Source organism: Euphorbia lathyris, chromosome 9 (assembly GCF_963576675.1).
Source record: "Euphorbia lathyris chromosome 9, ddEupLath1.1, whole genome shotgun sequence".
NCBI lineage: Eukaryota > Viridiplantae > Streptophyta > Magnoliopsida > Malpighiales > Euphorbiaceae > Euphorbia > Euphorbia lathyris.
Genome location: NC_088918.1, coordinates 51007610 through 51020385, shown reverse-complemented (window position 1 = coordinate 51020385; position 12776 = coordinate 51007610). Strand labels below are relative to the sequence as shown.

General features: G+C 37.8%; 1 long non-coding RNA gene across 1 annotated transcript; it reads left to right on the top strand.

Annotated features, from left to right (window-relative positions):
* Positions 1–8850: 8850 nt before the first annotated feature.
* LOC136207030 (uncharacterized) lies at positions 8851–9425 on the top strand. Its single transcript, XR_010676543.1, has 2 exons — positions 8851–9086; positions 9196–9425. It is a non-coding gene; the product is annotated as an uncharacterized lncRNA (long non-coding RNA).
* Positions 9426–12776: the final 3351 nt, after the last annotated feature.

The following is a 12776-nucleotide window of genomic DNA, read 5'->3' as shown; positions in this document are numbered from 1 at the left end:
TGTAAGGGGTTGTATGTGATGTTTTTGGAGAGTTGAGATGGTTGAGAGGTTGTCCCCTAAATTGAGGGAGCCAGGTGAAAAAAAATTACAAGTTTAGGGGGCTAGGTGTCTATTAAGCCGTACTAAAATGTCTCATGTTAAAAAGTACCTACCACAAAAAAAGAACGACCATGCCTTAGTGCACCCATTTGCTACCCTCTAGCCGACTATGGTGTGTTAGACTCACCGCCGCCATCTTTGGTCGTCCTGCCGCCGTTCCTGGTTGTTTTGTTCTGCCGGTTTTCCTGGTTTGGCTTCTCACTGCGCACGGTAAGGTAATCTCTTGTCTACCAATTCTCTTTTCTGCTCATAATGGAAGCGAATATTGAGGAATTGCTAGGCAAAGTTACGTTGAATGAAGGAGAGGTAGATATAATAGAAAATGTAGAAGACAACACACAGGTTGGACGATGGTGTGTTTTTGGCAGAATCTTATCGCCTAAACCCTTTAACATCCGCATATTCGCCTCTGATTTAAAGGGACAATGGCGTACAAATAGATTTCTGATTGAGAAAGGGGAAGATGGACGGTTTGTTTGTGAATTCAAATCGTGTCGTGAGAGAGATCGAATTCTGAGAGATGGACGGTGGACCTTTGAACGCAGTCTGATACTACTAGCTGGAATTTATGGACATGAAAAAACATCTGAAATACCTTTATCCCAATGCTTTATATGGGTCAGGATATACGACTTGCCTCTTTATCAAAGGAATCAAACCATGGTTCAAGCCATTGGGAAAAGGGTTGGAACTATTATGCATGTGTTGGATACTGAAGCTAAGACAATTGGGAAATATGTTCGAGTTAGAATGAATATCGATATTCAAAAGCCACTTCTGAGAAAGATAAGGGTGAGGAATAGTAAATGAGATGATGTGTGGGTCTACTTTAAATACGAAAAGCTTCCAAACTACTGTTACTGGTGTGGGATCTTAGGGCATACACATGATGAATGTGAGGAAATGCTTGAGGAGATCACAGAGGTGGATGATTGGCCACATGGACCATCCTTCCTGCCATGTGTCACTGTTTTTCTATTTTTGAGGAAGTGTATCAGAGGCTTTTAGTGCTGCTTAATCATAACTTGCCTGGTAGTGACGTCATCTGTCGATTTGTTTGCCCAAGGGGTGAGAGTTTTATTGCGTTTGTCTTATCCCCCTGCTTTGTCTTTCCAGTGACTAGAAGGTGCTTCAGAGGCAGTTGTTTGGTTTTTGATATTGGTCTTGAGGAGATTGATGATGGGTATGCTTTCCTCCAATGCCTTTCAGCGTCAGATACGTTGGGTATTTATGCCCCATGTGTTGGCTTAGGGTGGCGATTCATGAATAATGTGTTGAGGATTATGGAGGGAATTTCTTTCTTTAGCCATTTTGGGTCCTTGGGTGGAGCTTTTGGCCTTTGTGGGGATTATACTCGTCGTAGTTTTCAAGGTGACTAATATTGCCTTTTGTCGTTTCTTGGAGCTCAACCCACGAGGTAAGTGGAGGGAAGAGGGGGAAAAGTGTGTTGACAATCTAGCCTCTCTTTTGTCCCTTCGCTTACTATATCTAAGGTTATGTCCGTTCCTCACGATTCCTTTCATATGGCGTGCACGGGAACGTGAGTGAATCTTTATCGGCGTTCTTCATTTTGTTCCTTTTTAGTTTTTGTTTTGTAAAGGAGTTTCAGTTTTGTATTTTGTCAAAAAGTAATTATGTACTTTGATGAAAAGTAGTTCTGTTTTTTACTTTCTTTTTCCCTTGATAATTTTATGATTGAATTGTTTCCGAGTTATGCTTCGATCTGTGCTATGATTTTATTGTAATCGAATAGACGTAGATGCAAGCCGCAGAGAGTTCGAAGTCGTGTAATGTATTCAAGAGGTTTGTGTTGAAGTCTTTTCAACCAGAAATTGTGACTGAAATCCTTATAGCATGCATAACATTGACCTTTAATATAATCTGAAGGAATTTTAACAAAAAGCGAAAAAAAAGCCTTAGTGTAAATGAAGAAATGATGTAACTCGTATTATTTGTTTTCGACTATCTTTGGAGATAGGGAGTTGAAATAATAATTACAATCGAAAGTCCTTATTCGGGGGTGTAAGAGGCCTTTCATTGGTAGAATTTCCGAGTGTGTTGGCATTCTAGGTCCAGGGGGACTGGCGTGCCGTCCAACTCTTTTAGTCTATACATGTGAAGGTTGATGCATTATATTATTTGATACGGGCCTCCCATCATGCCCATAATTTGCCCTTACATTTTTTGGGTTGGGATGCCTCTATGCTGCGCATAACGAGGTTGTCTAAGAAGAACTATTATGATCTAATCTCTTTTGTCATGGGCATATTTGATGTTCTGTATGCTTTCATGTGTATGACGACCTTTTTTATTTGTTCTTCAAGGAGATCCAGTTAATGTCTCATGTTGGTCTCATTGTTTGCTTCAGAGTAGAAAGTTTTTCGAGGGCTGGCCGCCCCTATCTCCATTGGGATGAAAGCTTCGATCTCGTACATTGGAAAGAAAATTTGACTGTTCAGGGTGTGGTCCTATAAGCCCATAGTACAGTGTGCAACTGTTTGAGCTAGTCGGAGTGGAGTCTTTCAAGTCTTTTCTTGAGGCCTTAGACGATGGTTCTATTTGTGACTTCCATTACGACGATTAGGTATTTTCTTTGACGAGATATGTCAGGGAAGGCCTCGAATATGTCGATTCCCCATGTTGTGAACGACCATATTGGCTGAATGACCTTCATGATTGAGGCTCGGGACCTAGTCATAGGTGTATAGCTCTAGCATGGTACACTTTTCTTTATTAAGTCTGCTGCATCCTGGGCCATTTAGGGCCAGTAAAAGCCTTTAAGCTTGGCTTTTCTCACCAAGACGTCGTTGCCTCCATCAGCTCTGCATGTTCCTTCATGAATTTCATAGAGGACATATCGTGCTTTTGTGAAGCCGATGCATTTTAGCCATAGGTGGCTGAAGGATTGTCGGTAGAGGATCTCCCCGATGACAGCGTACTGCCCTGTCGTATGATCTTTGTTCTTTCGTTCCAATATGTTGGTAGTGTACCTACACAGAGATTGATATATGGGATAGAACCATTCATGAGTTATGTCAATTACCATGATTTTGACAATGATATACTCGATTATTTCTTCAATTCGATCGGGGCAGGCCTATGATCTTTCTGTTGCTGCTGTGGCTTTAGCAAGTTTGTCAGCCTCGAAATTTTCTTCCCGGTGGATCCTCCGAACCTCTAGGCTACACCTTTCCCGCGTTCCTTTGACTATGAGCTCCTTCACTAGTGAAAGGTATTGTTTCATGACATGCTACTTGGCTTCACATATGCTAGTCAGTTGGCTAAATACCAGCTTGGAGTCACTTTTAAGGATAGCCCAGTCGGTCTTGATGACGTTGATTATTCTTAGACCCTGCAATAGTGCTTCCTATTTGGCCATATTATTCGATGTTGGGAAGTTGAGGGAAGTGTCGTACCTTAGTTTTATTCTGTTGGGCCCCTTCACAAAAACCTTTTGCCCTCTCTCTCGCCCTGAACTTCCATTGATAGACTTCCCATATGTCTCTAGCGGTTGGGCTCTCGTTACTACTCGGGATTTCAACTATAAAGTCTGCTAAGGCTTGCGCCTTGATGGCCATTCGTGGTTCATACTGGATATCAAACTCGGTCATTTTTAAGGCCCATTCTGCTAATTTGCTGGATGTTTCTAGCCTCTGCAGCACCTTGCAGAGCGGGGCATGTCCTCGGACAATGATAGTTTAGCTTTAGAAGTAGTGCCTAAGTGTTTGCGAAGCTATGACCACTCTCTATGCTAGTTTTTCTAATTTTGGATAACGGGTTTCTATATCTCTAAGGACTCGACTGGCTTAGTATACAAGGAACTGCTCTGAACCTTTTCTCAAACGAGGACCGTGCCTAGTGATTCGTTTGCCACCCTTATTTATATGTATAATGTTTCTCCCGGGACCAACCAACTGAGAAGAGCCAGGGGTGGGGGAGGTTAAGAATTCTTTGAGTTTGTCGAAAGACGTTTGACATTCGATCGTCGAGCTGGAGACCTTTGCTCCCTTTAGGCTTTTGTAGAATAGCATGCATCATTTTGCCGAACAGGAGATGAATCTCCCTAAAGCGTTTATTTTCCCATTCAGGTTTTGGACGTCGTTGACCCTCGGGAGGGGGGAGGTGTGTCGTGTTTATTATTGCCATAATTTTATCCGGGTTGGCCTTGATTTCTCTTTAGTATATTATAAAGCCCTAAGAACTTGCTTGAGCTTACGTCGAACGTGCATTTATCCGGGTTGAGTTTTAGGTCCTCTCTTAGGGTTTTGAAGACTGCTTCATGGTCGGTGATGTGTTGCTCAATCGTTTTGCTTTTCACGATCATATCGTCAACATATATCTCAATTTTTTCCCCAATCATGCCCTCGAATATTTTGTTGACGAGCCTATTGATGTGATATTGGTTATGAAAGAGAGATAATAACCAAATCAACAAGTTTTCCCGTTCTATCTTAAGGAATTAATAGAATCAAGGCAAAAAGCATCATGAGGCCCCTGATCTTTCATTGTTTGGTGCATTAAGCCCTCGATCTTTTATTTAGACATATTAAGCCCCTGATCTTTCATCATTTGGTGCATTAAGCCCTCAATCTTTCATTTAGACACATTGAGCCTTTGATCTTTCATATATGGGTGTATTAGGCCCTTCCGTAAATCAATTAATATATAGATTTATTAAGGGCATGTTTGGTTAGGTTTATATAACTGCAGCGTTTTGCATTTTCTCTGGACACTGCAACATTTTGGAGCTTTTCATGAAAAGCTCTTTTCATGAACAGTTGTTTGTAGTTACTTGTTATTGATAAAATTACCATTCTTATTTCCACAAAATGTGCTTCAATTTTAACATTATTTTTATTTTTAGAACATAATTATCGAAAAACAAGGTTTTATTGTGTTCAATAAATTTTTTATTTTTTATTTAAATTATTTTTATTAATTTGTATAATATATTTTTTATTTTAGAATTTGTTATTTTTAGGACATCATTTGTTGTCACACCAAACATGCCCTTAATAAACCTATATATTAATTGATTTATGGAATGACCTAATACACCCATATATGAAAGATCAAGGGTTCAATGTGTGTAAATGAAAGATCGAGGGCTTAATGCACCAAATGGTGAAAGATCAAGGGCTCAATGTGTCTAAATAAAAGATCGATGGCTTAATGCACCAAACAATGAAAGATCAGGGGCCTCAGGATGCTTTTTGCCTAGAATCAAATAACAAACATAAATTGGTGATAACAAACCAATCTCAAAGAATTAAAGACAATGAAAGGAGATCTAACCTTACACATTCGAATAATTAAATTGGAACCTGAGTGTTTGGCGATTCACAAGTACCTTACCAAAATACTTGTTCACGATCAAGATAATATTGCAAGAATGATGACCCGGTCTCTCAAGCTCACAATAAAGAATTCAATCCCGGATTGAAAATAATTCCCAAAGGAAAAGAAGAACTTTTGTTCATAAATATATTGATGTCTGATTTTTTTAAAATAATGAAGAATACAAGCCTTTATATAGGCTACAAAAGAAACCTAAACCTAAACTAAAAAGGAAGTTGAATCCTAGTGCACCAAGGTAAAAGAAATCCTAATTAGACAAGGAAAAACATTAAATTCGTTTTTATCCTTTAGAGCCCAATTTCAGCCCACTAATTAACATTATTTGGGCCTTTTAATTAGTTAGAAATAAGCCCAATCAAACCTATAAGGTTATAGCATTAATTTTAATGAGTCCCAATGAGTTTTGCACATGCCAAACACATGCAAGTCCAAAGCTTCTCTTAAAACATGATCAACCTTTTTACATATCACTATTATGGGCTTGGGCTTGGATACAACACAAAAACACACCATCTTTAATGACTTCGCTAGAATCAATTCCTTGCTTAAAGAAGCTCAAGATGAGTCCATTAAGCATTTGTTGGTCTTTCTTTGCACGATTCTTCGTCATAGGTCCAATTGACAGCTCCAATGGATCCATCATGCTTCTACTGGGCTCCTTAACTCCAAGCTCCTTTGTTCCATGCTCTTGTGCTTTTGATATCACATTATTCCCTCTCTCTTGAAAAGGATTTGTCCTCAAATCTTCATCTCCTACATCAAACAAAGATAAATCATCCACGTTAAAAGTTGCATGCACACTATACTCACCTGGCAAGTCGAGCTTGTAGGCATTATCCCCAATTCGTGCGACTACTTGAAATGGACCATCGCCTCTAGGATGTAGCTTTGATTTTCTCTGAGCGGGGAACCTTTCCTTGCGCATATGCAACCACACCCAATCACCGGGTTCAAATAGAACACATTGTCGACCCTTGTTAGCTTGCTTTGCATAATGCTCATTCTTCTTCTATAGTTGTTGTTTCACTTGTTCATGTAACTTAAGCACCATTTCTGCCTTTTTCTTTCCATCTAAACTTTTCCTTTCATCAACAAGCAAAGGGATCAAGTCTAATGGTGTCAAAGGATTAAAACCATAAACAATTTCAAAAGGTGAAAAGTTAGTAGATGAATACATAGCCCTATTATAAGCGAACTCAATAACGCGCTCAGGTTCGAGGCTTGGCCGCTCTTTCTTAGCTGATTGATCAGTATTCCACTGATTAGTGACGAGTCCTTCTAAGGTTGGAGTTTGGTGTCCTCCTGTTTGGGGAGGGTTGTCTTCCTTTTCTTGCCTGGACCGATCTCATGGGGATTGATCCATTTATCATATGTTGCGCGGAGTAGGAGTCTGGATCTGGTGGCGCTGTACTGGAGACACTCCTTTACCTTTGGATTAGGTGTCCAGATTTTTCCTCGGTTCCTCGGAGAACCGTCAAACTGTTCGACGGTAGCAGCTTCGGACAATGTGGTGTACAGTCGAGCAGTTGATGTCTTTATGTTTGTTCATGTACGTGAACGTTTCTTCTGCTATCACCAGTTTCTCTTTCACTTCGCCATTTGGAGGGCGTGCTCTTGCCTCATGATGCTAACAACCTCATGGACCGAGTCAATGTTTTATGCCAGGCAATTTGAGATCACGCCCAATAGCCTTTATTGTCGGGGCTCTAGGGCTTCTCCTTCTTCCACTATTTACAGGATTGGTTCGTTATTGACTTGACGATTCTGGTATGCTTCTTCAATGTTTCTCTGGATCTCCGTTGTAGGAAGTACACTGGTGGAAAGGATTTCGATAGAACTGCTTAAAGGAATCATCGTTGTATCGGTCTACGCTCAACTAACTAATTTGGCGTGGTTGGATCCTGTAAGTCCATGTATCAATCTGCAACTGCATAGAAACAAGGCCAAATGGGGCCGGTTTGCACGCGAACCCGCTCTGATGCCTAAGTTAGTTCATGGAGAAGACTGGAGGATGATCACAAGTAGTAATTTGAAGTTATAATGTAAAATGTGTTATGAACCTGTTTACTTCGAGTTGAGCTTACTTTATTTATACTGATGTTGAGCTGTAGAAGTCGGTTATGGATCGTGGAGCAGGATGGGCCACGTATTTCCTGTTGATAAGAGAGAGTGAGCCCAAATATCGGGGCCTGATATCTTTCACAACCATTTGGCCCGTGATTTCCGGAATCGAGAGTGTTATGGAAATGGTTGGATTCTGGATTGGGTCTTGCGATGTCTCCCAAATCAAGCTTCTAATACATCATGGTTTGGTTGTGTTTTATATGAGAAGCTACATATTCTTTTTTCTAGAGGGTAGATTCGGTGTCTGTAGTTCCACGTGGCAAGTTTATATTTGTATAATGTTTGTATATATTGGTGTAGGTTGAGAAGAAAAGCGAATTTAAATTTATGGGCTTCACTTATTTAGTGGTTTTTTTTTCTTACGGGATTGAGTTTATGCTCAGTTCATTTGTCGTTGATCCCTATAGTTTTTTTCCTTTAATACTCTTGCTCTTTACTTTGAGAAATCTATCAATAGACTTTGTATCTCTTCGTATTTCTTGTGTGTGGTTTGTTCCTATCAGCGCCCTAAATTACAAACAAATTTCCTTGTATAAAACTTAGGTCCCGTTTGTTTGCCGAAAAATATTGTGATATTTTTCTGATTTTCCAGTGTTTTGTTTGTTTAGGAAAATAACTGAACGAAAAATTATAGGTTAGTCAACATAAAATATAAAAAAATATATATAAAAAAGTAAAAAACATTTTTCTAAACCTTTTGCAAACTAACTTCATTTGTTCTTCCTCTTTTGAAAACGACCACTATCCACCATTTCTTCCCATTTTCCGATGTTGTAGCGAAACATCGGAAAATATTTTATTTTCCAATAAAAAAAGTTCTCTTGCCCAATATTTTCTGGCAAACAAATGGAACCTTAGTTGAAGTCTTATCTTTCTAAATATACCCCTATTTATTATGCGTAGTAATTAAAGAACTATATCAAATTAACTTGAAACTGTACAGAGATGACCAATCCAATAGAAATGCAAATGTTATTGAAAATTATACTAATTTAATACTAAGTTATCTTAACTATATTTTCTTAAACCACGTGAAGGTTTATTAATCACATTGATCACCATCTTTATGCATTTCATTTTCTTTCATTAGCATCCAACCAATGCCATTCTTTATGGATTTTGGGTGGGTTTGTTTTGAATAGTGTTCAGAACCTATGGATTTTGACCAAGATCTTGGTATAAATTTCTTTTATTCATAGTGTGGAATAGACAAATGGGGAATTTAATTTTTACTAGAAGCATTAGATTCATAATTCACAGAGAAGAGAAGAGAAGAGAAGAGAAGAGTATCTTTGCTTGTCATGGTGTGTAAAAGTAACTTATTTTCACTATTCAATGGTTGGGAAGTGTTTTGAGTAGAATGAGTTGGGCCGATTATGTGAAGCTTGCTTTGCAGGTTGCAATACATTCCTGAAGAGATGAATGAGAAAAAAGTATGGAAAGTTGTGCGGTTGGCTCCATGACTAGTATTTTCAGCTTCATCGTTGTGAAGTTCATTAGTCATGGTATTTTACTCTCTGCTGCTATGACACGTGTTAAGATTTTCTGTTTGATATGTAGTATAGATGTTTAATGCTGACTGTCTCTCTATTCTATATGTATATGTTGAGTTAGCAGCTGCATTCCAGGTGTCTTTTGGGCTTGAGGAGTAATGAATTTCAATCAATACATTTTGAGGGAAAGCTTGGTTGGATTGACAAGGATATGATATTTAAGTGTTGATTTCAATAGCACAAGTTCAGTGTTGGTTGTGTTAAAATTTCTGTTGCAACTAATACTGCCTTACGGTTATGAATGAAAATAACGAATGATTAGTAACTGCCAATTGGCAGTTGCTTCTGCTATTGTTAATTGGCTTAAGTTAGCAAGTAATACAATGAGAGAGGGATTGCAAAAGTATAAATTCTATTATTGTAAGAGATGTACAGTTTCTTTTTATACATCATTAACTGAAATCCTACAAATGCGCGCGTCTAAGGATTAGCATTAGCTATGGCAATTTAAACAATTTTAAATACTACTTTCTTTTTATTCTCTCTTACAATATTTTTCTTGATTATTATTATTATTTTGAAGTTAGATCACGTTTCATTCTCTCTTTCTCCTCTTCTCTTTGATAGGGACTTATGTATATTATTTGGAAAAGATATTCTTTTAATTAGATATAATTTTGTTGTACCAGTATATCTTGTAAACTCTTATTTATTTATAATGTTTCAAATAATCAAACAATTTACTGAGAATAATTAGAGGCATACTTGTTAGATCCGGATCGAACTGGCTGAGCCAAACCGGTTTAATTGGAACAGGTCATGTTTTCGGGCCCGCGGTGGTTTGGTTTCTTCTTCTTTGAAAACCGGTGAGAATGCTTGAATTAGCTGGGTTAATCGTGAATCGGTTGACTCGGTTCTGGTTGAGCGGTTTGGTCCAATTAGACTTCACCTATATTTACTTAAAAAAATGTAAAATTTTAAGCAGAGGTAGGATTCAAATCGTGGACCTTTTAATTGTAAATAATAATGCTTACCGTTGCACCATCATAATTATGCGTAGTAATTAAAGAACTATATCAAATTAACTTGAAACTGTACAGAGATGATCAATCCAATAGAAATGCAAATGTTATTGAAAATTATACTACATTAATACTAAGTTATCTTAACTATATTTTCTTAAACCACGCGAAGGTTTATTAATCACAATGATCACCATCTCTATGCATTCCATTTTCTTTCATTAGCAACCAAACAATGTCATTTTTTATGGATTTTGGGTGGGTTTGTTTTGAATAGTGTTCAGAACCTATGGATTTTGACCAAGATCTTGGTATAAATTTCTTTTATTCATAGTGTGGAATAGACAAATGGGGAATTTAATTTTTACTAGAAGCATTAGATTCATAATTCACAGAGAAGAGAAGAGAAGAGAAGAGTATCTTTGCTTGTCATGGTGTGTAAAAGTAACTTATTTTCACTATTCAATGGTTGGGAAGTGTTTTGAGTAGAATGAGTTGGGCCGATTATGTGAAGCTTGCTTTGCAGGTTGCAATACATTCCTGAAGAGATGAATGAGAAAAAAGTATGGAAAGTTGTGCGGTTGGCTCCATGACTAGTATTTTCAGCTTCATCGTTGTGAAGTTCATTAGTCATGGTATTTTACTCTCTGCTGCTATGACACGTGTTAAGATTTTCTGTTTGATATGTAGTATAGATGTTTAATGCTGACTGTCTCTCTATTCTATATGTATATGTTGAGTTAGCAGCTGCATTCCAGGTGTCTTTTGGGCTTGAGGAGTAATGAATTTCAATCAATACATTTTGAGGGAAAGCTTGGTTGGACTGACAAGAATATGATATTTAAGTGTTGATTTCAATCGCACAAGTTCAATGTTGGTTGTTTTAAAATTGATGTTGCAACTAAAACTGCCTTGCGGTTATGAATGAAAATAACGAATGATTAGTAACAAATTGGCAGGTGCGTCTGCTATTGTTAGGTAGCGTAAGTTAGCAAGTAATACAATGAGAGATGGATTGCAAACGTATAAATTCTATTATTGCAAGAGATGTACAATTTTTTTTTAGGGAGAATTACTAAACTAGCACCTTTTAAGGGTTAGTTTATATTTCTAGCTCCTTTTAAATAAAGGACCAAAATTAACATATTTCAACAGATTCTTTCACATTTGCCCTCCTCATTTACACTCCGCTCTAACTCTACGCTCTCTAAAATATTTCATTGCGCGAATCCGACGATTCATTCGACGATTTCCTCCAGCGAACGTGAAGCTCAAACAACGCAAAGCTCAGGCATAGCGAGAACGCGAAGCTCAGACAACGAATCAGATTCAGAAGGAAGGACGAAAAAGAGGGTAAATAACTTGATTTTACTTATGGGTTATTGTATTGTATGTACATTTGCTGGTGTAGGTGCCGCGGCCTCGCCCGGGCAGACCAGGGGGTGGACACCGTTGACGACAGATGCTGTGATTGGCGCCGAAAGCAACCAATTGCGGAATCAAGCTGCTCGGCAGGACCGGAGCCTGGAGTATGGAAGAGTCGCCACCCACGAATGGGAAAATGAACACCGATCCCTTGCGGGAGACCGGTGAGGGTTCGAGAAACTTAGGTACGAGCCGAGAAGGCTAGCTCCTTTCTGGAGAAAGGCTACTAGGCACCCCGACATCGCCCGGTTATGAACCACCGGCCTCCTACTTAGCGTGTTAGGCGATAACGGACTAATCATATATTTCTTTAAGTTTAAAATTCATTTGAAACCTTTTCTTTCTCGCTTTGAAAACCGTTTTGAGCATGTTATTGAAAGCCGTTTTATTAAAGAATCACCCATTTTGCATGAATTTAAAGCGTATAGGAGAGAGAGGGGGATAGAAGAAAGAATTGATTTATTTACAGTGTGAGTTATGCTTTATATCATATATTACATCTACGCTAATCTCACTCCCAAAAACGAGTTTATTTACATGGTTCGTACCTTAATCGTCGTTGGAATGACTTAGGTACGTTTCAAAACCCCGTTAGTTTATATGACGTTCACTTGAATCGCCGTTGGAACGACTCGAGTGTTTGAAAACGTTGAAATGAGAAGTTTTAACAAGAAAACGTGATTAAGCATACAAGTCCATTAATTTTGTATAAAACTGTTTAGTTAGGAAAACGATTTAAAATTCTGTTATTTACAATGAAAACGGTTTTAATTACAAGGTTCGCTTAATCCGTCGTTGAAACGAATTAAGGTTTCGAAACGTGATATTTTAGAAAACCACTTGGAACAAAAAAGAAATAAAAAACTCTTATTTACATTTTGAAAGTCTCCAAATGCCTTTAATTTACACAATTGAATTGAAATCCTTTTGTGGCTTATTTTCCCCATTTTCACTCTCTTTAACCTTCATAATCACAACAATTAACAAATCAAGGCCAAAATCACCCAACCAAATACATTTGAAATATGCACATATATACAAAAATAGAGTGAAAATACATATATATATATATTTTATCTAAAAATAAAGATATATCTATAGATAAAAAAAACGAGTAAAAGATACTATATGGTATAATAAAGAAAATGAAAAATACTAAATATAATGCATTCTTATCTAATTCAAAACATGTAAAACAATGAACAAATTTCATAAATGTGAAGAATAACATTTGGTTCAAACTAGTTTTAAGTAA